This window comes from Leptonychotes weddellii, chromosome 9 (genome assembly GCF_054177405.1).
Source record: "Leptonychotes weddellii isolate Sample4059 chromosome 9, ASM5417740v2, whole genome shotgun sequence".
NCBI classification, from domain to species: domain Eukaryota; kingdom Metazoa; phylum Chordata; class Mammalia; order Carnivora; family Phocidae; genus Leptonychotes; species Leptonychotes weddellii.
This window is the reverse complement of record NC_138377.1, coordinates 26,879,519-26,902,718: the sequence shown is the minus strand read 5'-3', so window position 1 is coordinate 26,902,718 and position 23,200 is coordinate 26,879,519. Positions and strand designations below refer to the sequence as shown.

Sequence of the window (23,200 nt, the reverse complement as noted above, 5' to 3'; positions counted from 1 at the left end):
TAAATCCCAACTGATTGAAAGGGAGAGTAATAAATTTTCAGACATCATACTGACTTTTTAAATTGCTTTCCTTCTGAGTTACAGGTGTTTGAATATCCAGAGAAGAGATAAATAGATGATACAGGGTTTTGGTTGACTGGGTTCCTCTGAGAAAGAAGGAGAGAGATTATCAGGTTTGGGGTTGCTGGGGACAATTTCTGGGAGGGCCAGGCTCTGGGCTGGGCCCTCATTGAGGTGTAATCTTTAAGTTGGCAGAGGGAACAGGGCATGCCCTCAAAGAGAACAGCATGAGCAGAGGACATAGATGGGGTCAGTTATGAAAGAACACTGCCCACCTTGACACCTGAGCCTCTCTGCTTCCTGCTACACCCACTAGGGCATTTTATAGTATAAAGAATCTCTTGAAAGCCCCAATTTTCTTTATAATCTGCCAGAAAGTTGTATGGGCCAGCAAAACATTTGCCATGTTGTGGTTTGAATTTAAGGTAAGTTCCTAACACATGGAATATGAAATTCGAACATGATGCCTTCTTGGTAGGAAAAGTGCTATTAAAAAATAGGCCCATTTGTACTAAATTATACAGTTCACCCTCCAGAAATTCCTTAAAATCTTACAACAAGTAACCTCACATTTAGCTGGCATGTGGTCAGCCTGACTCAAGTTTTTTTTTGACTGCCTCGGACCAATAGGGACCTTGAGATTGGGGTCATGACTTGTGCTGTTGAATTCAGCCTCTTGCCCTTTATCTGGAAGCACGGTGGCTGTGATGCGAGAGCTGAAGGTGTGGTTCATTGGGCCCATGGAGGGGAAGGTGATGAAGAGCTCTCATAATGAAGGAGAGTGTTGGAATCCAGACAAGGGTGTCTTTAACTCTTCCTACCTACTATGGGAAACCTTTTAAAAGTGCTTTTTTTTTTTTTTCGATAGAGACAGCAAGAGAGGGAACACAAGCAGGGGGAGTGGGAGAGGGAGAAGCAGGCTTCCTGCAGAGCAGGGAGCCTGATGTGGGGCTCCATCCCAGGACCCTGGGATCATGACCCGAGCTGAAGGCAGACGCTTAACCCACTGAGCCACCCACACACCCCTAAAAGTGCTTTTGAGGCACGAGCCAAAGTAGCACAAATGATGCCAGAAAACTAGTGATGGCCCCAAATTAAAAGCTTTGTCCCTCGCTAAGTTTGGATGGATAGTGGTCGTGTTCTTAGGAGTGCCGAACAGGGAAGGGACTGTCTTCTCCAAGATGTTTGAGGTCATAGCTCACCATTGTACTGCCTGATTATTCTGGGGACCGTGGGCCCTACCATGGGCAGAAGGAAGGGCCAGAGGGAAGGTCTGTCTCTTGTGTGTGCGGCCTCCATCCCAGGGTCCTCTCTACACACAGTTGCTGGTTTTAGTTTTCCTTTTCTACTGATTACTGAAGATCTTAGGACCACACATGTTGAAACATAAGTTTCATGGTTTTGTTCCCTGAAATATCCCCAGAGTCTAGAATAGCATTGTCAAATAGAAATATAATATGAGCCTCCGTTTATTTAAAAATTTTTGAACTTCTAGTTGCCATGTTAAAATAAAGTACAAAGAAAGACAAGAAATTAATTTGAATAATATATATGGTTAACCTAATATCCAAAATATTATATTCTCAACGTGTAATCCATATAAAAAATTATTGAGATATTTTACTTTCTTTTGTTCACACCAAGTCTTCAAAATACAGTGTGTATTTTACATTTATAGCATGTCTCAATTTGGACTAGAGCCATGTTGAATGCCTAATAGCTACATGTTTCTACCGCTTATGGTATTGGACAGTGCAAGTCTGGAACCGTGTCTGGTCTATGGCAGGAGCCTGGCAAATATCTGTTACATGAAGGAAGAAAAGGGAGGGAAGGAGGAAATGGCAAAACCTAAAAGATGAGTAAACAGAGGAACACTGACTTGTCTTGGGGTGTCCTAGTGGTTTCTTTTTTAAAAGATTTTATTTATTTATTTGACAGAGAGAGACACAGCGAGAGAGGGAACACAAGCAGGGGGAGTGGGAGAGGGAGAAGCAGGCTTCCGCAGAGCAGGAAGCCCGATGCGGGGCTTGATCCCAGGACCTTGGGATCATGACCTGAGCTGAAGGCAGTTGCTTAACAACTGAGCCACCCAGGTGCCCCTGTCCTAGTGGTTTCTAACTAGAACAGCAGCTGAATGATGCTTCACATTTTTAGTTGAAGATCATTTGCAAATGTGTTATCTTACAGATATATATCTTCAACAACACTGTTTAGACAGGTCACGTTTTACTGTCTTTAATTCATGGGTGACCTCGCTGAGGCTTAGCTAGGTTCAGTGAGTGTTTGGTTTAACCAGGATTCAAACTCAGGTCTTTTGAGTCCTAGTGCAGTACTTTATGGTCGCTACTGTGTACCTTCCCATTTGGCTTATGTTAGGTGTGCCCATACTTCCCTGTGAACACTAGTTGGCTCTTAGATATGGGTAGATACTAGAAGATAGACTGAATAAATATTTTAATATAGAGCTGCTTAAAAAATAGTAAAGGTCAGATCTTAACGTTTGTTTTTAATTTATTAATCAAAGATAGGAGTGGGTACTGTAGCCAGGAAAGTTTTGTGTATGTGGCTTCTCTAGCTGTTAGGATCTTCTGAATTATAGAAGGCGCATACAAATGTGAGTGAAAAGATTGTTTATGACAAAGTATGCATACATGTGTTTGAAACTGTCCCTCTGTATAACCATTTTATCTCTCAGATTGTCCTCTGGTAGGCATGTGTCATGATTTTCTGTTCTAGCACATGGAAAAATGTCGTCTCTTTCACATAGTGAAAGAGCATAATAACCCTCCTGTGCATAAGTTATTGGATTTTGCATAATAACCCTCCTGTGCATAAGTTATTGGATTTTGTGGCTTTCTTGTTTCTTGAGCCATTAAAATGGTTGGTTTTATTGTGCTTAATGTTTTTTTTTTTTAAAGATATTTATTTATTTATTTATTTATTTAAGAGAGTGAGAGAGAGAGAGCGCGCATGAGCGGGGAGGAGGGTCAGAGGGAAAGGGAGAAGCAGGCTCCCCACTGAGTAGGGAGCCCTATGCGATGCGGGGCTCCATCCCAGGACTCTGGGGTCATGACCTGAGTCAAAGGCAGATACTTAACCGACTGAGCCACCCAGGTGCCTTGTGCTTAGTGTTTAAATAAAACCCTAAAGCAGATACTTTTGATATGATTCAGTTTGTTGTGGCTAAAAGGCTAAAAGAGAAGTGGAGGTTAATTTCTAGAGCATTAGTATGATGTTATGGAAACCTCTTTTTGGATAGAAGCCAACGTTGATCACCTTTGTATCTAAATCCTACTCTGCAGAGCATAGTGTGTAGTGAGATATCAGGGCACAGTAAGTACTTTATACAAGGTGTTCAAATATTTGAGTTTGTGAGAAACAACTCTAGCTTACAGAAAACGGCAATGTGTTGAATGGAGCACTGGGTGTTATACGCAAACAATGAATCATGGAACACTACATCAAAAACTAATGATGTAATGTATGGTGATTAACATAACATAATAAAATTAAAAAAAAAAGAAAACGGTGATGTGATTTTAAGGTTTTCCCACAGTCAGAAGATACTGCAAAATATTTTGTTCACTGTTTCTCAATTTAAGATAATGTACCATTAAATAACAAAAGTTATTCAGCAAAAAATATATATGCAGGTCTTTGTCATAGCAAAAGCCACCACTTAGATTTTAATTGATCCAAGCTATAAGCAAGGAAGTAAATTCTAATTTATCTTGCATATTTGGGAGATCATTCATAAGGAATTTTCTACAAAACCACAGGACTATCATTATCTACCAGGTTCGCTAAGGATTTCAATGTGGATAGCTTCTGCACATACTTCAGCTTCTCTTTTCGTAACCTGGGGAATGCTATGAATTCATATAAGTGAATTTTTAACATAATTGAAGCTGACCCTTTCTGTGCCAGGTTCTGGACTCCAGGGGCTGGCAAAGTCACATCTGCTCTTCTTTCCTAACCAGATAGCCTAGCATGTGAGTGGCTGGGGAACAGAGGTCCTCCCTGCAGAAGGTGGTGGAATCTTGAATACACTTAGTGTATAAAGGACAGAAAACTGAGGGTCTGGGACAGCAGTTTCCAGCATTGGCTCAACATCAGAATCAGCTGAGGAGCTTTAGGACCCTAAGGCTGCCCAGACCCATCTGTTTCACACCCAAGAGTCCCAGTACTACCTATGTTTCAGCTAGGATCTTAATTTCCCGTTGAAGAGCTTTCTTAAATCTCTAATCGTGGTGTGCCATGATTTTTTACCACCATACCTGTTTATCAGTAGTGATTTCTGATGAATCTCCAAAGTATTCAGGAAGGTTTGTTTGTTTCAGAGACAGGGAGCTTGGGTAAAGGGTGAAATAGGGCAGACTCCTCTGCAAGAAGTCCTGAGGGGAGCAGAGCCCTAGAATTGGGTAGGTGGTGGCACCTGGAAAGAAGGGGGCAAGCAGGCCAAAGCTGAGAGCCTGTAAGGGGGGAGAAAGAGGTGAGTCATGCAGGGAGTCTCTCTGAGATGGCTCAGGGGGCTGTGGGTTTAACTATCTGCAAACTGCATTTCTTCATAATTTGTACATTTCCCTTTTGCCATTCTTTGTCAGAGTAAGGAAGAGACATGATTGATGACCATTGCTCAGAGAACCTTTCACTTCCATTTAGATTGTTTTTAGGATAGGGCGCCTGGGTGGCTCAGTTGGTTAAGCGACTGCCTTCGGCTCAGGTCATGATCCTGGAGTCCCGGGATCGAGTCCCGCATCGGGCTCCCTGCTCGGCAGGGAGCCTGCTTCTCCCTCTGACCCTCCCCCCTCTCATGTGCTCTCTCTCTCTCTCAAATAGATAAAAAAAAAAAAAAAAAAATCTTTAGATTGTTTTTAGGATAGTACTGTTTGTAGGAAGTCTGACATCTATTGAAAGTGGTAGTTTTTCCACCGCTGTTTCTATATTTTATGTAGTCTTAGATACAGAAGGGTACTTTAGACTCTCAGATTTCCAGGAGTTTGCCGGGGACAAGCTAGATGCTCATGTTTTGGAAGACTTGGTATATTTTCCTTCTTTTATTTGGTAATGACATTAATTTGTGGCATACTTCTTAACTTGTTAACTGTAGACTAAGGTATCTATTAATTCAAAGAGTGGACCTTTATTTAAAGATTTTATTTATTTGAGAGAGAGAGAAAGAGAGAGAGCAAGCGAGCGCTTGTGAGCAGGGGGAGAGGCAGAGGGAGAGAGGATCTCAAGCAGACTCCCTGCTGAGCGGGGAACCTGCTGTGGGGCTCGATCTCACAACCCTGAGATCATGACCTGAGCCGAAACCAAGAGTTGGGTGCTCATCCAACTGCGCCACCCAGGCGCCACGAGTGGACCTTTGTTTATAATACTGTTTAGCTGTTCTCAGAACTCCAGTGTTCCTCCATTTGATATGCTGACTGCAGTGTGGTGATGTCGGTATGTATTTCATTGTTCGAAGGGCCCAGCTGAGAGCGTGAGAGGGAATCGATGTTCTGTGGAGCAGTGCTGGCTTCTGATTTCCTGTATTAACCTGTAAATACAAGTCTCTTCATACCCGTTATCAAGATGCAAAAAAATAGATCAGAGAATAAATGTAATTTTTTGGGTGGGAGGGAGCATTATAATATTTCTTTAGGACTGGAATCTGTTCTCTAGCATTCCTTCTGCTTACAACATTCATGTAAATATGGCCATGAAAAAAAACACTCCAGAAACCTTTTCGGATAAAGCCTAAAGACTTAAAATGTTATTGCAGTTTCATCCTAAATGAGTTTAAAAATCCTAATATTTCCCCTACTGATTATGAAGATCTTTATTATAGAAAATTTCGGAAGCTACAATAGAGTATAAAGAAGAAAATAAGGATGACCAGTAATCCCACAACTCAGCATTAACTCTTGTTAATATTTAAACTATTTCCTTTCAGGGTATTTTTTGTGTATGTGTGTGTGGGAGGGGGGTGCATACTGTTTTATATCCTTTTTATTAACTTAATATTATGAATAATTTCCCACATAAATAATGGTTCTTCAAAAATACAGTTTTCATTGGTTGTTTTGTTGTCCAGGTATTTTCTTTGCTTTGATTTTTTGATTCAAGCACCACTCAGGAATTGGCTTGGATGCTTTTATTCCTACATGATGCCTTTCCTTCACAGAGGAAGTCAAAGAATCTCCACTGAGTTTCCAGAAGGTTGATTTCAATGCTCCTTTCACACTTAACCATATCTTGCTCATGTAATTTTTTTGTATATACATCGAATTCTTCTTCTGACATCTCTTCAACCCTTCCTTTGGAACAGGTACTGTGCCAGGACCTCATAATACAGTGGTAATGGAAAGGAAATAAAAGGCAAAATACTGTAAGATAGTTTTGTGCCTGCATTCAGGTTATTTGGTGCCTGGGCTGGAGATACAAAGACGTTATTTAGGTAATCACACAAATAAATGTTAACACACAATGATCCTCAGTGATTTAAAGGAGAGGTAAACAGTGCTTATGAGAACAGTTCAAATGAACAAGGACAAGGTGTTTTATTTGACCACAGATTTAATGTGATCCAGGCCTTGCACTTTTATAAAGGTCTGTGCAACTGAGAGATACTTTGTCCGCACAAAGAACCTGACGTCGTTCAGTGCTCTGCTGTGGTTGGAGGGCAGTGGGGTTTTTTGTGCTCAGCTCTGACCAACAAGACTACGTTATAAGGAGGGGCCCGCGTTGGAGAAGATTTTAGAAAGGATTTCAAATGAGGCCTGGTTAGAAAAACTGTAGTAAGTGCTTCTGAGGAAGAGAGGATACCAGGAGGACATTTTACTTGTTGTTCAATATGGAGCCATTTATCAGGGTGTAGAGAAGAAATTCTGGTAGTTGATGGGAAGTGAGACTGTTCTGCTGATTCCCTTTGCATTCTAAGATTCCATGCTTTTAAGATTATCTGAAGCCATTCAAAATCTGGTGGGTACCAAGAGGACCCTGAGGGTTGTTGTCAGCCTATGCAAATTTAGATGGAGAGGAAGAGTGTCTACCCATCTCCTTGCACAGCAACCACTCCCATCTCCACTTTTCAGAAGCTTGAGGACCCGAGGGAAAGCTGTGACTCCCAATGACTGGTACCTCCTGAGGACAAGCTCCTGCAGGCAAACACTATAGGAATTCTCATAATGCATAGGAGGAAGTCTGAAGGCGTTAACATGGCAGAAGGCCATCTTGCTTCCTCTGACTCCTCTCCCTGTACTGTCACCCAGCCTTGTTTGTTCCAGTGATGGGGAAATTTCTTGCGTAAGGTGACTTCTTATCCTTTGGTGCCCTTACTGTTTTTTTTAAGACACTCCTTTCTCTTGCTAAATAAAAATTTTTAAATTCCTTTTTTAGGACTAGCTTAAAAGTTACCATCTGTAGAGTTTTTCTGGCTTCCTAGAGTTAGTTACTTTATAACACATACCACCTATTATAGTATTATAGAAATTTTTTATTTAGTTGCTTAGCTTGCTCCTTTGGGTTGTAAAGTATTTGGGATTATGTAGCCTATTTGACTTTTCAGTGCCTGAACAGCACTCCATAAATGGCACATCCAGGGTATTCAATAACTTGTGAGCGAATGAATATATATATATTTATTTATTTAAGAGCGAGCATGTGTGCATGGGGGGCAGGGGCTGAGGGAGAGGGAGAGAGAATCACAGGCAGACACCTCGCTGAGCACAGAGCCCGACGCAGGGCTTAATCTCACAACCCTGAGATCACAACCTGAGTTAAAACTAAGAGTCGAACCCTTAAATGACTGCGCCACCCAGGCGCCTTCTGAGTGAATGAATTTAATTCACATTTGACATCTTATTGTGGCTTTGGCACTTAACATTTGTGAGATTAATAGCTGAGCTTTTTGATTGGCCAATTAATGCTTTAGAAGATCAGGAGTACAGTTTTCCTGAATCCTTTATTAAAGATGCCAACAGAGAGGGTGTCATTATATGGCGAGGCATTCCTAGTTTCCACAAGACCACTTTGTATTTTGGGTGACCTTTTAAAACTTCTTCAGAGTTATCAAATTGACCTGAAACTAATGTAGCATTATGTGTCAGCTATACTCAAATAAAAAAATTTTTTAAATTAAAAAATGGTTAAAAAAAGGTTGTCAAATTGTTGTAATCATAATCATATTTTCAAGAAGAATCACATTTTTTCTTAAAGAAGAACCACATCTTAATCAGGGTTCTAGGTAGTTTTGCCACAAACATTTTTGCTGTGTCACTCATTGGTTATAAGGTAGTTTTGTCGTAAGAGATAAAATAATGAAAGAAGAGGGATGTTAAAAAGGTCATAATGAAACATGAAAAAATTGATAAAATTCATTATTAGTTTCTTCTCCATTAAGAGGTATCAGTTTTCCAAATACTAGGATATGTATTTGTACCTGGGTTTTGTATTGCATCATGAGAGTCTTCTACACTGTTGTTCATTCTTGGCATATTGTCATATATCCCTTAATACACAATCCAGAGTTGTGCGGGAAATGGGGAAGAAATGCTGATGTAATATTGTAACCAACGGGGCTTTGTTATCGTTGTAATTCATGTGTTGTTATTTTCTAGTATAGTGCAGTATGCAGTCTGGCATTATGCTTCTATTTCACCCCTCCTGTAAGCCCTGTCACAGTATTTTCTGTCAAGTCCGGTATATGTAGTCATCATCCACTATTTTAAGACCACCGTGGCTACTGGTGTATAGACCATTATGAAGGCTACGTAACATTTATATAATAAAAAATGGGAACTTCGTCCATGGAGAAATGAAACCAAACTGACAGCTAGCTTTCAGTACATTAACTGTGCCGGAGGAGATTGATTCTTCAATGGAGAAATGAAACCAAACTGTCAACAAGTTGTTTTATCTTATTTATTTATATTTTTTTGTTTAAAGATTTTATTTATTTATTTGACAAAGAGAGACTGAGCACAAGCAGGAAAAGGGAGAAGTAGGCTCCCACTGAGCAGAGAGCCCGACGTGGGGCTTGATCCCAGGACCCTGGGATCATGACCCGAGCTGAAGGCAGACGCTTAACTGACTGAGCCACCCAGGCGCCCCAAGTTGTTTTATCTTAAATGAAACCAAACTGTCAACCAGGTATTTTATCTTTTATAGAAATTGCCTTATGGCCAATTAGTTACGAGGTGAAGATGTGGTGAAAATGCTTGCAGCAGCAAAATGTCTATGGCAAAGACACCTATTGTGAACATACCAGAGATGCTTTATTAGGACTAAGAAATGAGGCTAAGAGAAAATTGAAAATTACCATCTTTTTGGTAATTGTGGTGAAGAAGTGATAGGCATTTACAGAAAGATGACATTAGCATTTGGGAGTGAAGGAAATCTGTACTAAGATATGTTCCAAATAAAATTGAATGTACACTGTGGGCAACTGAGGAACATACCGTATTCTAATATGTTGTAGAGCACATAGTTTGCAAAAGCTGATTTATAACTGACCAGGCTTATGTGTGCAGGGATTGCTTTAAAAGGAGCTTGGTAGTTCATCAGCACCAGTAGTCTGGTTACCAGGGCTGATCAGACTGTGGGAAACCTGATATGCTTAAACAGAAATTTCTGAACATTGATGTCTACTGGAACATCAGTTGTTAACAATGAGACTTGTATTTCCAAGGAGACAAGTATTTTGTACTGTGATAAGAGAATCCTGTTCCCAGGTGATAGGTTACTAGGGCAGGGTCAGTTTCTTCCACTGTGGCAAAGTCTGCTTTATGCCACTTCACTTTTACAAAAGATCTGTGTTAGTACCTGTTTTCGCTAACTGAAGAAATCCAAAGAGGATTTTCGCTTTTATGAAATGGCAGCTGCTTCTTTGCTTTGCACTCTTTCGGCTTACGAAAGGTTTCGTAGGAGTACTCTTGTTTTAAGTAGCAAGGGAAGCCTGCATTATAATCTTCAGAAAGCTCCCTGATACGTATGTGACATAAGGCTGGCAAGGGTGGATAGAGTTGCTGATAATCCTGTGGGTGAAGCGTAGTACTTGCTGCCCAAGTTTTTTCTTTGTTCCTGCCAACATACCGTCCTAGATTTCTTCAGGGAGTTGTTCTACTGGGCACAAATCCTTTTTCTCATAGCTTCTGGCTGATTCCAATCAAAACAGGGTGTGCCTTCCCCTGCTATTCTAAATAGCTTCAGTTCCTCTGTTCACAAAATTATATTGTATTCCTTTCCAAATGTTGATTCATTAAGTGGAACCGTCTGTAAGGGACTATTACTTTGTAGATAGAGATTTCGTAAATTGGTTTAAGTTCTTAGAATATTGTGCTATCAATCTCTTGTTCCATTGCTATACTCTCTGGACTTGATGATTGATACCTAGATTTTTGTTTATAAGAAAGAACTTTCTTGAGAGACTTTCTCTGGTGTGACTGTCTCCCTCTACCCTAATTTGTTCTCTTATTTTCCACCTCCCCAGCTATATACGTCCTTTGTAAAATGTTCATTTAAAATCAGCACTGATTAAGATGACCTTTGTCCAAAAGCAAACTATTCAACTGCATATTTGAATTTAATGATTTTGGATTCAGGCTTGATTTAAATTACGCAGATTCATGTTGCAAAAAAACAGACATTTTAGATATTCCTGACACTGTAGTTGAATAATATACTCAAAGCACCTTCTAAAGTTAAGATAATTTTCTCATTGACTCATTAAGAGGACTTCACCTGATGGATAAGCAATAATTAGAAAGATAATATACAAATTTTATAATTTACTTTGCTACTAACTCAAGAGGAAACTATTAGAACTTACTTAAAATTTTTTTTACATTTTCAATTATGGATACAAAGTTTGGGGATATTAGTCATGTTTTATAATTGGGCTGCACTGTATGATATGATGATGGAAGTGTGAAAGAGAGAATACACAAGGGCATAATTATAGCCAAATGTGCACTTATATTGGTCTCTTAGAGATGGAGCTGGATAGGGCCCTTGGGAAATCTTCCTTGAAAAGAATCCTTGATGATCCATAATTTCATCAAATCAAAAAAATACGGTTGACTCTTGAACAACGTCGGGGTTAGGGGTGCAGATCCCTCACACAGTTGAAAATCTGAGTATGAGTTTTTTTTTTAAAGATTTTTATTTATTTATTTGACAGAGAGAGACACAGCGAGAGAGGGAACACAAGCAGGGGGAGTGGGAGAGGGAGAAGCAGGCTTCCACAGAGCACGAGCCCGACTCGGGGTTCGATCTCAGTACACTGGGATCATGACCTGAGCTGACCTGAGCTGAAGGCAGACGCTTAATGACTGAGCCACATAGGCGCCCCTGAGTATGAGTTTTGACTTCTCAAAAACTTAACTACTAATAGCCTACTGTTGACCGGAAGCCTTGCCGTTAACATAAATAGTCAATTAACAGATGTATGTTACGTGTATCACATACTGTATTCTTACAATAAAGTAAGCTAGAGAAAAGAGAGTATTGATAAGAAAATACATAAAGAAGAGAAAATACATTTACAGTTCTGTATTGTATTTATCGACCAAAATCTGTGTATAAGTGGACCTGCGCAGGTCAAACCCATGTTATTCAAGGGTCAACTGTATAGTTCAGGTATTGTCAAAAAAGTGGATTTGACATAATAGTAAAGAAAAGTATACTAATTTTGGCAAGTGTGAAATTGTCAGGCACAGAATATACGCTAATTGTTTCGTTTTGTATTTCCTTGCATTGGCAGAGGCCAGTATCCTCTTTGAATTTTACGTAGGCCCCTGCTATGACTGTTCATTCCCTCCAACGTGATATATAATGATCCAGGCCTTTGGATTGACATTTTAAAATAACTCCAGAGCTGTCCTGCTGTGGACTGCACTAGGATTCCTTTCACTGAGACCTCTTCCTTGGACTTCACCCTTAAGACCCAGACTGTATGATCACCAGGGTCATTTCCCTGGGCCCAGTGTGTGGAGAGATTTATATTAAGTACTAATTATGTGCTAGGCATTTGCTATGTACTCCACTTACATTATTTCAGTTAAGCCTTTTTACAACTTCAAGATTAAAGAATTAGTCTATGCATTTCAGTCATAGAGTAGTAACTTGTCCAGGGACCCACTAAAGGTAAGTCTGAAACCTGGCTTCCCATCCAGGTCTGATGGTGGAGCCCATGCTTTGTCCACTCTACTGTGATAACCTATGATAACCTGTATTTGGGCAAGGGAACACAGTGGCTTGGAGCACATTTCTTGCTCCCTTTCTCCTAAGCTGCCAGGATGTCTTTTGGTGTACGTGAGCTAGACCACCATTATTATTGAAAATAGCTATTCATTCATCCGCCAGCCATCTAGCGATTCATCCATTCATCCATGCAGCTAACAGATATTTATTGGGTACTTATTGTGTGCCAGGTGCTGTTTGAGAACCTGCAGATATGCTGGTTACCAAGCCCTCTCTGCGTTCATGAAGCTTATACCCGATTATCCAAAGACTCATTATACAGTGAGTATGGGGTGGGAGAGAGTGTCTGCTTATTAGCCCAATGTCAGACTTCTGGGAGGCCCTCCACAAATGTGTTTCTTTTGCCCCACTTCTTTTTGCCTAATTTTTATGTGCCTGGTCAAATATTGTCTCTTGTTTGTTCATTTATGGTTGTACTTTGAATTGTTGACGTGGGTTTGTGTGTTTTTCTCAGTTCCAGATCAGCCTGTTAATCTTTAGAAACCAACATGTTCCCCAAAGAGATTTCATCTAAGTGGTCAATTACTCTGATTTTGAATATTAAGAAGGTGGTATGGGATACAAACTTTCAGTTATGAGACTAATAGTTCTGAGGGTCTAATGTATAACACAGTGACTGTAGCTGATTAACACTGTATTGTTCAATTAAGTTTTTTTTAAAAAAAAGTGAATATGGGAAGTGATGTTTGTGTTAATTAATTCGATGGAGTGGATCATTTCACAGTGTATATGTATATCAAATCATCTGTTATACACTGTAAATAGCTTACAGTTTTTAACATTTATGTATTTATTTGAGAGCGAGAGTGAGTGTGAGTGGGCAAAGGGGCAGAAGGAGAGGGGGAGAGAGAATCTTGAGCAAACCCCCTGCTGAGTGTGGAGTCTGACATGGGGCTCCATCCCATGACCCATGAGATCTTGACCTGAGCCGAAACCAAGGGTTAGGCATTTAACCAACTGAGCCACCCAGGCGCCCCAGTTTTATTTGTTGATTATACCTCAAAGCTGGAAAAAGAAGGTGGTATGATAAAAATGGCGTAATTTTTTTCTAAAATGTTATCTTTTTAGTTCTTGTATAGGCATTAATCCTAACTACATTGTATATACATTTTCTTTTAAAGGTTTTATTTATTTATTTGAGAGAGAGAGAGAGTGAGTGAGTGCAGGTGCACAAGTAGGGGGGAGGGGCAGAGGCAGAGGGAGAAGCAGACTCCCTGCCGAGCAGGGAGCCCGATGTGGGGCTCAATCCCAGGACCCTGGCATCATGACTTGAGCCGAAGGCAGACGCCTAACCGACTGAGCCACCCAGGCGCCCCTATATATGTATACTTTTACATTGTTTTCAGTGTCATTGTTAATAATTTATCATATATTATATTGCATGTCATTTTAAAAGGTTTATTATATTTTACAGTGTGAGGTAATGAGTTAATGCCAAAACTCATTAACTGGAGCATGAAACTTAGATCCTATTTTAAAATTCATTGAGCAAATGTAATTCATTGTGGAGAGTCTTGAGTTAGTTCTATTTTGGGGATGTTTCTTTTGTGGATTATCTTCTATCTTTTGATAAATTTAAACTACTTACTGACAGATTTTCAAGTGGAACTAGACTGACACATCTCAAAATGCCCATCTAGAGCTGAGTGTTTCTTGAACTGGTCTCTGTGTGGCTAATGGATGGTTTCAGACTGTGTTGAAGATAAATATTAATAACCTCAAAGATGACTTAATGGAACTTTGATAAAAATACTATTTTTGAGAATAGCGTAGTTGTTCATTTTATGGTGGTGCACTTTCTTATTTTGACTTCGGTTCCATTTTTCCCAGTCATCACACCTAATTGTTTTCCAGGTGCTGTCAGTTTTATGTCCCTGTCTCTCTCAGATTCCTTCGTTTCTCTAATCCCACTCTCCTGGTTCAGGCCCCAGTCATCTCTCACCTAGGAAGCTGCAACAGCCTTGTTACTAGTCTTTCCTTATTCCGTGCCCTTCCTCTCTCGGGCTCTCTTCCACATTACTGTTGAAGATTCTGGGGGGAAAAGAGAAAAATATGCATATGGGTATGTGTGGGCACACGTACATAAAGGCACGTTTGTTTCTGATTATGATGATTCCTCGAGAACCTTCCCTAGTTCCTCATTGCCTGCAGGTTGTTTGGAAACTTTGTGGGGTGGTTCCAGCTTTCCACCACCAACCCCTCAGTCCTTCTCCTTGCCCTTGCTCTTGGTTCCAGCCAATGAACTACTTTCTTTGCAATCTGGTTGTTAGTGGTGCTTGGTTGACATTATTTGCCATGTATGGTATTCAGCCTTTCTTTTGTCCAGGTAGCCTTTTAAATGTAGAAGCCACAATTTCATCTTGTTTGAACACCTCACCTAGGGGCACCACGAGGCAGTCTACCATTGAAGCTAGCAGAGTTTGCTTTCTGTGCTTTAGAAGATGTGACCATTTCCCACATAGATTAACATTTTTTTTTCTTGAAAAGCTTATGGCTTACATAGAATTAAAAAACTGAAATTTAATTTTTGTTCTTTAGACTAGTTTGTTGAAGATTATTATTTTCCAATGTAGGCACTATTTGAAAGTTCTGATCTAATATTGTACTACTACGTTTTCAGGTTCATCATTAAACTTGTAGCATTTTCTTTTGCAATAATAAATATTTATTTGTAGCTGCGTGAGGTGATGGGTGCTAACTAAAATTATTGTGCTGATCATTTTGTAGCATATACACCTATCAAATGGTTACATTGCACACCTTAAGCTAATATAATTTTGTATGTCAATTAGATTTCAGTAAAGCTGGGAGGGGAAAACCAGACACGCTCACTCACTCTGCTAGCATACCTCTCCTTGTACAATGAACATAACAAAAACTTCGTAAGGCATTAGCAGCAACATAGATTAAAAAAAAAATTACTCCTACTTCAGCGGCCTGATAGAATTACAAGTCATTCCAGGTTCACCTGAATGCTTCTCTGTATTTGAAGGTGAGCATTCGTACTACAACAACTCCGAATGACATGCCCTCTGCCCTAACTGACGCTGTTAGGATGACGGGATTTGCTAGTCATCTTTGTAATCGCGTGGTGATCGATCCCACACAAGGTCATGGATGCCAGAAATGGTATCGAGGGAGGCATCTGGTTCCCTGGCTCTGAGGCCAAAGCTAGATGAGACACTGAATTGATAGGAAAGCCAGTCTGTCTCCGGTGGCTCTCGAGGAAAATTTCCACGCAGTCTTTAGAGTTTAAGTGTTTCTTTGTATGTTTAATATTTAACGTGTATCTCCATGGTTTATACTCTGTTTACTCACACACCATGTACATTGCAGCCTTTTCTGTCTTTATTCTCTGTTTCTTCCCCCAGTTGCTTTTCCTCTGTCTCTTTTTTGCCTGTTGGAAACTTTCCTTGATCCCATTGAGTTGATCTTAGAAGCTTTATGTTCTTTTGCCATTTCTTGAGGTCGTGCTGGCCAACACTTTGGCTTTTATTATTGCTGTTTATACATGTCCTTCACCATGAATTGGGCTGTAAACTTCTTGAGAGGAAAGTCTGCCATTGGGATCTTTGGAACTCTGCAGCTTTTTGAAACTCAGAGCCTTATACCCAGTTGATGTTTAAGAAGTGTTTGAATTATACAGCAGAGGAAATAGTCAATAAAACTAAAAGACACCTACTGAATGGGAGAAGATATTTGTAAATGACATACCTGATAAAAGGTTAGTATCCAAAATATATGAAGAATTTACACAACTCAGCACCAAAAAACCCCCCAAATAATCCAATTAAAAAATGAGCAGAAGACATAAATAGACATTTCTCTAAAGAAGACATACAGATGGCCAACAGGCACATGAAAAGATGCTCAGCATCACTAATCATCAGAGAAATGCACATCAAAACCACAGTGAGATCTCAACTCACACTTGTCAGAATGACTAAAATCAAAACCATAAACAAGTGTTGGTGAGAATGTGGAGAAAAAGGAACCCTCATGCACTGTTGGTGGGAATGCAAACGATACAGCCATTCTGGAAAAGAGTATGGAGCTTCCTCATAAATTAAAAATAGAATTAGCATATGATCCAATAATTCTACTGCTGGGTATTTACCTAAAGAATATGAAAACACGAATTTGAAAAGATACATGCATGCCTATGTTTATTGCAGCATTATTTACAATAGCCAAGATATGAAGCAGCCCAAATGTGCATCGACTGATGAATGAATAAAGAAGTATATATATACAATGGAATGTTACTCAATCATAAAAAAGAATGAAATCTTGCCATTTGCCATGACATGGATGGATTTAGAGAGTATAATGCTATGTGAAAGAAGTCAGTCAGAGAAGACAAATACCGTATGATCTCACTCATATGTGGAATTTAATAAACAAAACAAATAAGCAAAGGAAAAAAAAGACAAACCAAGAAACAGACTCTTAGCTACAGAGAACAAACCGATGGTTCCCAGAGGGGAGCTGGGTGGGGGAATGGGTGAAATAGGTGATGGGGATTAAGACTGCACTTACCTTGATGAGCCCTGAGTAATATATGGAACTGGTGAATCATATATATATAACACTATGTTAACTATACTGGAATTAACACCTTAAAAGAAAGTGTATTTACTTAAAGTAAATACTTGTTCTTAAATACAGCAAATAATTGCCTCAGTTAAGGGGACCTGGTTGGTGAAGTGTCGTATAGCTGGGTCTCGGCTTTGAGGAGGCTGTGGCAAGTGTAACAGTCATTTTTGAGAGTGAGGAAACACGTTGCTGAAACTTTCTTTGTCATTTAGCTCTAACCAGTGTGTGGTGCTCGTAACATGTTCCTTCATGCGTTCAAGTCCTGTGTCAGCTATGAACTTCCGCTTTTCTAGTTTGTTTCGTTATTAACTGAATGTTTTTTACATTCTAGCAAAGGGAAGAGGGGGCAGTTGATTATCTAGTTGCATTATCCACCCCATCTGTTTCCTGTATACGACAGCAATTTCCACTTCGTGCCTTTGCCCATGGGGTCAAAAGCACATACAAATACTATTCTGGTTCTTTCAGTGAGAAGAAAGTTAACTGCTCAACTTTCGTAACATCTCTTTGCTTTTTTCAGGCCTCAATCTTGTCATTAATATATTCTCTTGTCACTTTAATACCAAAAATGACTTTTCTGGTGTGAAGAGTAGGTGGCACACTTTGTAAGGTGTCTTGAGCCTGTGCTTTCCTGTGGGAGATTAGGACTGTCTGTTCTGGAAGTATGCTATTTTGAGAGGTAAACCTATTATTTTCAATTTAGAAATGGATTCAAGGTGTACACAGAAAACATCTTGGGATTTATGACTAGTTTGTCATCATTGCATAAATAATTTTGAATTTTTTTTCCATCATATGGTAATTTTTCTGAATTCATGCTTTGCAAAGGAACAAACTAAATATTAGGGATTGTTTGGTATTCATGTCAACAGTGGCTTCCCTGGGTGGTAAAATGTCACAGGTTGGGCTGGAGGGATGTTGAGATGGTGTGGGTGTGTTTTAATCAGTACAAGTATACTAAGAGGAAGAGTGTTGTATTGACTTACAGATATTAAAACTTATTACTCTGTTTACTTTAAAAATATTTCAAGTAGGCTAGAAAGGGTAGAGAATTATATAATGCCTTCTAGCTTCATCAAATCTTAACCTTCTGCCATATTTGTTTAAGATCACAAAACATTTTGGAAAAAGTTGAAGCTTCCCCTTTCTCCCTCCTAATCCCACAGGGTTTTCTTCTTTTGGAATGCACAGTATTTGATGGCTTTGAAAATTGATACTATATTTCTATCAGTGAGTAGTTGAGTGGTGGTTTCCATTAGGGAAATGAAATTTATGCACTTCCCACTTGCAGGTTATGATTAAACTGTTTCTGAAGAGGTTTTACGGAGGTGATGTGGGGTCAGTGAGCAAGATAAGCGTATATATTTTGAAAAGTAAATTTGGTTAAATGTGGGCATTCACATTCTGGTTAGTTGTTTAGTTTAAATGACATTTTAGAATCACTAAGTCATTTCCTCAGATTAATTGCTAATCTCAAATGCCTGGATGGTCACTAAAATGGACTTTTTTTCTGTGAAGATTTTGTACTGTAGTTTTCAGGTGTGTTTTTCTTGAGTTGCATGAACTTGGTTGGTTTTGGTAATTTTCCTCCAAGCATTTCATCCAACTTAAGGAATTCTGAATACCTGTCTCTTTTACTTACTTTGTTTTTTTGGGTAAGTATGATACAAAAATCGAAAAGCTATTTATTTTTCCTTAATGCTGTGTGATTTAATTCTGCGGCATAGTTTTCATTGTTGTTCACCATTTGTTCAGTTCTGGAGGTATGTTAAACTTGTATCACGTTTTCTAGTTGAAATTTCATTTTGATACGTTCCAGAGAACAGAGGGGAAAAAAATACTAAAATGTGGTTTTTGTGTGTATGTGCGTGTTTTACAAAACCTTTATGTAAGTTATGTGTCATAATTAAGGAGAAACTAGGAAAACAAATTAGAAAAGATTTGCCAGTGATCCTATCACTCATATAATTTTTTTTGCCATCTATCTTTCTAGTTTTTTTCTGAAAAATATTTATAACATATTTTAACATAGTTTATAGTTTATCATATGCATTTTCATGTAATATTATAAACAGTAAACTAGTAATTTATAAGTAATTCCTAAATTATAATTACTCTAAATACTATAAGGTGGAAGCTATGTACTACAGTAGTAGAAACACAGGCTTTGTTTCAGATGGACTTAGGTTTGGGTTCCTGCTTAGTTAGCTGTGTTACCTTGGCAGTCACGTAACTACTCTGTTTCCTCAAACGAAAAAAATGTGGCTCATAATAACCATCTTACAGGGTTATTTTAGAGATTAAATGAAATAATGAACAGCTCATTCATCCATATTGTGCCAGGAACACAGTACGTATTAAACTGTTATTATTGGAGGTTATGTGACATTGAATACAAAGAGCAAGAATATTGGAAAAGGATCAATCATCTTGGGTTTGAATTCTAATGCTATCACTTCTTAATTTGCTTTGGGCAAGATTTAGAACTTCACTTATTCCTACTTGTACTCCTTATAAAAAGGGGATAATAAAAAAAAGTGGGATAATAATATCCATCTGCTAAGATTGTTATATCGATTATATGAGATAGAGACTATTATGTGACTGGCATATTGTGGGCACTCAAATACTATCATTTATATATATATATGTATATATTTAAAAGATTTTATTTATTTATTTGGCAGAGAGAGAGCACAAGCAGGCGGAGCAGTGGGTAGAGGGCAGGGGAGAAGCAGGCTCCCCGCTGAGCAGAGAACATGACATGGGGCTTGATCCCAGGACCCTGGGATCACGACCTGAGCTGAAGGCAGACGCTTAACCGACTGAGCCACCCAGGCACCCCTATCACTGTTATTAATAAGGGGAATTACTTAATTGAAAGACAGGTTTAGACATTGTCTATTTAAACTAAATCAAGGTAGAAGCTTTTAGATGACCTAGATTGTATTTGTACTTCTTACCATGCCAGTACTTGCGGTTCTTGAGGACTTGGTGAGTAGTATGCTATTACTGCTCCTTGTTCCCAAATTTGGAGTCAGTAGCCATCATTAAAACAGCCTGTAAGGAAGCAGTTTTGAGAGCTCTTCAATGTGTAATGAAAAACTACCAGATATAATTGTATATACGTGCTGAAATATATACCTCTACAAGTGTTTCTTATGTATAGGCTGTAGATTGTCTGCCTCCATCCCTCTCAGCCTGCATGTCTTTTTGGCTCCCAAGAGCTTTCCCGTGTACTTTCCCTCATCTTCATATTTTCTTCTTGACTTTAATATTTAGAAGCACCGGTTCATGTTATTATTCCTCCTTTTTATGATCATGATGTACCTCTGTTAGTTATTTATATGTGTGCATCGAATTTGAGAACGGTCGTACAGAAGAAATCTTGATCATACTGTTCTCACATTCCACTCTATTTCCTTTATAATGAATGTCGCCTAGACCCTCCTTTTTATCAGTTTACATGTCATCATTTTACATCATAGAAGTAGTACCCCTTTTAGTGAGTTTCTGTGTAAATTGCATGGCAGGGTTATGGGAGATGATGGGTTGGTTGGTGAACTCCTGCCAGGTGTGTGGCTTGTCTGAGTTGACTTGTCCTTGTTTGTGCTCAGGTTGCAGTCCTGTGCTTGGACCTCAGTGTGATCACTCTGTTTCCTCCTGTTGGCAGCCCTGTGCATTGACCTAGAAGCTGCTCTACTTATAAAAAATGTAAGATGGAGCTTACTTTCTCTTTACTGCACATGCGTGCATGCAAACACACACACACACACACGCATAAATGCAGAGATACACACATAGACATACACACACACACTTCCCGCCTTGAAGTAAAGAGACTGCATTTGGTTTTAGATGGAGTCAGTAAAAGGAGACAAAATTAATAAATCCATAAATTTTGCCAGAAAGCTAAAAATTTCTGTTTTGGAGATTGGCATTCAGGGGTGTAAATATAGTCTAAAAATTTTCTAAATTGGCACTTGAAATGCTTGCTTAAAAATAAGTAACCAGAAGACATTCTTTTAATATTCTGGGATCAGGAGCTGGTAAAGGTGACTCACCTTTTGTCTGAGAGTTTTTAAAGCATGTCCAAAGGGTACTTCAAGGGGAAAAACTATTCTCCTTCAAGTTTATTAAAGAACTAACCATATTCTAATCTCACTTTAAGTTATACATTTTTAATTTACATTTTGATGTACATTTTAGTTTTCATTAATAGTTACTCTCAAAGACCTAGTATATTCTTATTGAATGAATGACTATCTCGTGACTATTAACTATTGATTTGTTACTAGTTTTAAATTATGTTTAGCATTTGCAAGGGCTTCCTAATAGATTCTGTCATTTGATCCTCGTAATAATCTTGTGAGTTAGGCAGGAGAGGAATTTTCTCCATTTTGTAGGGAACTTGGGTAGAATTGCTCAGGTGTCATTAAATGATGACTCCAGGGTTTGAATTTAGGACTTCTAGCTTCTAATTTTATGCTTTTTGCTCAGTGCTATGCTGTTTCCCCATATTGATGTGGAAGCATTTCGGTACTTCGTATTGAACAGAGTTTTGTTGAGGGCACAACTTTAAGTCTAGGTCTTTGTGGATGAATGTAAGGACAAGATTTCTACCCTCAAGGAAGACTGTTAGTAAGTAAATAAGTAGATAAGGTAATTATTGTGCCTACAATAATAATGAGTGGTACATAGTAGGTGCCTAATAAATGTTTACTGACTAAATGAATAAGTGAGCAATGTGATAAAAAGGGAGTAAACAGTGAGTGTAGGGTCTCATATAGATAGATTGACTGGAGAAGGTTTTTCTTTTTTCTTTCTTTTTAAGATTTTTATTTATTTGACAGAGAGATAGGGGGTACAGATAGGCAGAGTGGCAGGCAGACGAAGAGGGAGAAACGGGCTCTCTGCGGAGCAGGGAGCCCGATGCGGGGCTCGATCCCAGGGCCCTGGAAGGCAGACGCTTAACTGGCTGAGCCACCCAGGTGCCCCTAGAGAAGGTTTTTCTGAGGAAGTGATATCTAAGCCAGAGAAAGAGCATTTCAGACAGAAGGACAGCATATGCAAAGGTCCTGAGTCAGGAAAGAACTTGACTTATTTGAGGACACCAAAGATGGCGGTGGAGCTAGATCATAGTAAGCTGAAGAGATAGGAGTTCAACATGAAATTGAAGAGAAAAAGGCCAATTATGTGGGGCCTTGTAGACCATGGTACGAAATTTGGCTTTTATTCTAATGTTGGGAGACAGTTTTCCCTGTGTCTTGTGTTTCTGCACTGACTACTTTTGTTCTAGACTGTCTTTTTTAAGGATGATTTGTATAGTCAGCAGCCTTGGAAGATACCCTCCAGAGCAAAGATCAGTCACACTTACTGTCTATATAATAAGGACAATGTCTCCTTCTGGGGTAAAGTTCAGGCAGGCATACTGCCCATTATAAAAGATTTTGGTTCATTAAGCTCGGGGTTACTCTCCTGTAACACAACCCACTGCTGTGCAGGTGTTACCTGGTGGAAATTGGGACGTAAGGGACTGGCACCAAACAAGCTGCTACTCCAGGGACGCCTGGGTGGCTCAGTCGGTTAAATGGCTGCCTTTGGCTCAGGTCATGATCCCAGGGTTCTGGGATCGAGCCCTGCATCCGGCTCCCTGCTCAGTGGAAAGCCTGCTTCTCCTTCTCCCTCTGCCTGCCGCTCTGCCTACTTGTGCTCTCTCTGTCATATAAATAAATAAAATCTTAAAAAAAAAAAAAAAAAGCTGGTACTCTGGCTACTGCTATTGCTGTGAGTAATGAAGTCCTTTGTCTCTGACCCACATGTCTCATATCCTCAGTGGTATCCATACACCTGTGACAGTCTAACTTATTAGCTTGGAAATTAGAGTAAAATCTTTTATCGTTCACACTTCTTGACATCTCAGGATATGGAAAGCCGCTGGTAGGTTTTTAGCAGGGGAATAAAAATATGTAGTTTAACCTTTTAAAAAGTCATTTTTGACTCCTCTGTGGAGAAAGTTCATGGGTAGAAATTAATGAGGAATCTGGGGCAGTTGCCTAGTTGAGAGAGAATAGTGGCTGGGACCAGTGTATTGCCAGTGGATATGGAGAGGAGGGAAGGATTCAGGGTGTTCTTCAGGAGGTAGAAGTTACAGGTGTTGGCAGAATGGATGTGGGCTGTGGAAGAAAGGAAAGGATAGTCAATCTTAGGTTTTTGGCTCAAGCAAATGGGTAGATAGAAGTGACTTTAAGTTGGAGAAGCCTCAAGATGAAGATAATTAGCTTGCAGAAGGACTTAC

At 39.3% G+C, this 23,200-nt stretch overlaps 1 protein-coding gene across 1 annotated transcript in view; it reads left to right on the top strand.

Annotated features, from left to right (window-relative positions):
• The window catches only part of SIPA1L1 (signal induced proliferation associated 1 like 1), a 334,415-nt gene that overhangs the window by 51,081 nt on the left and 260,134 nt on the right, over positions 1 to 23,200 (top strand). The window contains exon 4 of the mRNA XM_081829748.1: positions 12,477 to 12,567. The gene's annotated coding sequence lies outside the window, so the exon portion shown is untranslated. The remainder of the gene's footprint in view (positions 1 to 12,476; positions 12,568 to 23,200) is intronic.